Raw genomic sequence first — 4,673 nt, forward strand, 5'->3', positions numbered from 1 at the left:
TGACAATACCAAGCTTATGATGGGCAACTCTGGTCACATAGTTATGCTATGATATAATTGATGATTAGGTGCTAAGTCACTTGTTCCAGTGCCCTGTCTTACTTTGGGCCCCCCTAAAATCTTCCCAGTCATCTGAGAATGGTTTGAAGCATTTTCCCCATGTGTATTTTGTGTTGTCTCCAAAATCCAGAAGACTACCAAGTGTTGTATCCCTTCTAGTGGTAGGAGGATCAAGGTGAATAGTTTGCCCCAGACCACTGGCTGGAGAGATGTGGAATGAGTCTGAGGTCACATGTGGTGGAAAAAGACCTCCACTAAACCAAACCCAGCCTTCCTGTTGACCAAGGAAGGCATCAAACATGAGGTTGTCAGACAGCCCAACTGCCAGCTCACCAAGAGCCCATTCATATCATGTGAAGCAGAATTACTTAGGCAAGCCTTGTCTTAATTCTTGCTTCACAGGATTTTGAGCTATAATAAAATCATGGTTATTTTAAGCTTACCTTTTAGGTAGGTAGGTCACATAGCAACTGGATAACAAAGGATAATAATAGAACACATAAATGGCTCACCTAAGATCACATAGATATATACTGACAGCAATAGGACAGAAACCAAGGTTCTTTAGACTGCAGTGTGGAATTAAGGCATTTTATTCAATAATTAGGTTATTTGATTAAATCATTTAAATTTAAGATTACTAGAGTTGAGAAGTGTTTTAAATGAATCTGAGTTCCAATTGCAGCTCTAGAAGTAACTGCTATGTAAAAGAATAGTCGAAAAGAAAGTATTAAGAATAACTTATAGCCAAGTAAATGAATTATTTTTGGCCATACAAAGTTTACTTAAAATTTATAATGTACAAAGGGTTATCTCAACATAAATCACTGCACACATTTGTTAACTGTGAATATTTAAATATCATTACCGTTTGCTGAATTCTTCATATATTTAGTTTATACTAACATTATCTAGGCCTAAGCATAGGGAAATTCTTAAAAAGGCATCTCTGGGCCAGAGGACCCATATGCGTCCTTTAGCTCCAAGTTTCTGCAAGCCGGGAGAAATCTCAGGGCAGTGTGTGCTGGAGTAGGGGCAGTGACACTAAGGCTCAGAACTTCTTTCTAAGAGATGGGTCAATAAAACAGGTTTCCTTAGAGCCTTTGAGTCATATTTTAAATTATTAGGTTATTGCTTGGTTACTCAGTGGAAGATAGTTTATAAACTTAAACCACCTATCTCTTCCTGGTTGTTTCTTATAGGTAGCTATTAAGCTTTGCAGAAGCAGTTTTTGAAGCACAATTTCAAGTGAAATTTAAACAAATTTTCTGTTGTTGAAAACTGTTCATGTTCCTAATACTTCAGAAACATTTAACTCAAACTACAGATTTACCTCCATCTTGTGGTGACTGTCAGAACTGTAACATGAAGAAAGTTAAGAGTAAACTTTAAAAACAGAAGCTGGAAAATCTGAGATTAAAAGCAATTTCTATCTTTAAGCTTTTGGAAATATTGACAACTTTTTTATATCTTTGTTCTTTTGTGCCTTTTTTTGAGGCTTGGGTTTAGTTTTACTGTACATATTTACTTTTTATCGTAAATGATCAAAAATGTGTTTTGGAGGGAATGGACAGGTATAAATAAGCCATTTCTCTTTTTCAAAGTTTTCATTTGAGCCAGAACGAAAGGATTTTTGATCTAGAAGAATTAAAATGTGGAAGCATTGAGTTAGGTCATTGATTTAAAAAGAAGAAAGGATCAGGGAGCTATAATTTAGTATTTCAAGTACCTCTACTACTGTTTATATGACCTACAAAAAGAAGACATTTTATGTACCTATAATCTCCCATATCAGTCAATATTTGGAAAACTTTGTTCAACAACCAATATAAGTAGTCTTTATTGAGCTCCCAATATGTGTTAAGGCCTTGGAATACATCAAGGAATAAAGACGGTTACCTGCTCTTATGGAGCTAACATGCTAGGAGAAACAGCAGGACATCATGGCAAATAAGTTATTGTGTAGGTTAAACGGCAACAGGTGCTATGGGGAAAATGATCAGAAATGCTGGAGTATTAAACAGGGCACTCATGTATGCTTCATTGAGGTGGTGAGATCTGAGCAAAAATTGAAGGTCAATGAGGTTGTTAGCAGAGTGCAGTCTGGGGAAGACCATTCAGGCAGAGAGCAGCAAGGACATAGGCACGAGTTTGCCTGGTGTGTTCAAGAAACAGCATGGAGGAGGCTAGAGTTGAGTGAGCAAGGGGTAGAGTAATAGAAAAAGAGACCAGAGGTAATAGGGGCTCAGATTACATAGGATCTTCCAGACCTTTATAAAGACTGGCTTTTACTCTTCGTGGTAGGCAGAATAATGGCCTCCAAAGAGGTCAGTGTCCTAATCCTAGAGTCTGTGAATATGTTACATTACATGGTAAGGGGAATTAAGCAGATGTGATCAATGGTTTGGGCCTTAAGATAGGGAGATTATCATTAGGTATTTAGGTGGGTCCAATCTAATCACATTAGCTCTCAAATGGTGGAACGCCCCTCTTTCCGAAGTCAGAGATAGAGCCTCTGGACTTTGGGGACAGCTTTCATCTGATAGCAAGGATATCAGTCCTACAACTGTAAGAAAATTCTGGCAACAATCTGAATGAGCAAACTGGTTCTCTCCTGGAGCTTCCAGAAAACAACACATCCCTGCTGACTTCTTGATTTTGGCTTTTTGAGACTAAGCAAAACTCAGTGGGGCTCGCTGGGCTTTTAACCTATAGTAACTATAAAATAGTTTGTGTTCATTTGATTGGCAGTAATAGAAAATGAAACGGAGCGATTGGATACTTTTGAGTAGAGAAGTATCATATGATTCCTTTTTTATTTATGTAAATTTCTATCATCTCTTGACAACAAGTAGTTTTTACATTTTCTTACTATGGGTAATCACCTTTCAGCTTTGATAGTTAACAGCCGAGTAGTTTATATCCTTGATATCAGACACTTATGGTAGGCAGAATAATGGCCCCCAAAGATGCTGTATGAAAATTATGACAACTTGAGAAGCCTTTTACACTTTCTGAATTTCAGCATTAATGTATGTCTTTTTCAGGAAATCCAGATTAATATGATCTGGAACAATTAAGTGAATGTAATTCATTTAGAGAAAAATTGATATTAGCAAAGCCAAGCCTGAATTACCTCTGAAGCTGATTATAATCTACTTTCTCTTTTTTTTTTTGCATTTTTCTTTCCACAAAATAAGTCCCTGTTAAACCGAATTGCTAAAGATTAAGCGAGGAATAAAAAGATATTAAGATTATCTTTAAGTTCCTGTCTCAGTGCTTCTTAAAATTTGGGTATATTTTCGACAGCATTCCATTTTGGCTGCCTCAAGCAGAAGCAGCACCTGAGTTTTATGGCTCAATCCTAAGTAAATAACCATTTGCCTTCTAAATTTGTATAGAATAGTAGTTCAGTAAAACCTAACTTCATTTCAGGCAGCACATTTCAGTTTGGGACCACAGCTTCTCCAATCAGCTATGGATAAGAAGTTCTAGCTGTGGTAAAATATGACAAAGGGAGACCTTTGGGCCAACATGCTGAAAGGTGAAAAAGGGGATTTAGCAGTTTTTAATAGAGTATTCTTAAAAAGAGGTTTCCTTAAAATCATCTGTATTTGGTATATTATATATATTGATGGAAGTGAATCCTCTGTTGTACTTTCGTGTTTCAAGATAAATTTATCCAACTCTGCACTGGAAGGCCACTAGCTTAAAAAACTTACCTTTAAGTGATAGAACTATACTATGTAAGCATTCTTAGGGAGAAAATGCTGTTCCTCTGGAGAAGAAAGAATTTAATCTTCTTTGTGGTAAAATGCTGGGCACAACGGATATGCTATTTTCACACTACTTCCTAAAATAAAAAAGATGAAGTTACTTGACCTAAGATTAAGTTCACTTGTGTACTGAAAATTGCATCAAACATTAAGGCAATTGGTTCTCTAAGGGTCAGTAATGCCTGTTCACATTGCACCTTCAGCATGATGAAATTTCTCATAGCAAGTTCCCATTCCCATTGAAACCCCAACCCAAATGTGACATCAGTTAAAACTTTTGAAATATTAATGATTAATATTATGATTAATTAGGACACAAAAGTTAGTACTATAAACCATGGAGACTGAGGGCTTGTAAAGTTTACTGTAAACTTAAGGAAAATGGATTAAGAGGCTTCCCTCCAGGAATTTGTTGGGAGACCCAGACTGTATTGCAGTGATTCAGGTCAGACCTAGAACACTCTACACTCTACAAATCAAGACTTCAGTAGGATGCTCATCTAATTCAGTTCTAGGGACACCATGATCAATTACTTATACCAAAGATATCTGTGTGTGTATGTCATACATTAATTAATGCTTTGGCCGTACTACCCATTATCAGCCTTGTCTTCAGCAATTAAGTGTTACAACTTGGTCCGTATCATTTTGCCATTATCCCCATTTAATTTAAGGAGACAAGTTTGATGGCAGCAGTTTCCTCTGTTTTTCCTGGCCTGCAGAAAACAGCCATCATAGAGCTTTAAGGATGCTGGAACTTGCCTCATCAATGTATCTTGGTGAAAGAAGGGTCCTCTTGACCTTTGCAGGGGATATATAGTTAGGGAGTAGATGATA

Source organism: Pteropus alecto, unplaced genomic scaffold (assembly GCF_000325575.1).
Source record: "Pteropus alecto unplaced genomic scaffold, ASM32557v1 scaffold3, whole genome shotgun sequence".
NCBI lineage: Eukaryota > Metazoa > Chordata > Mammalia > Chiroptera > Pteropodidae > Pteropus > Pteropus alecto.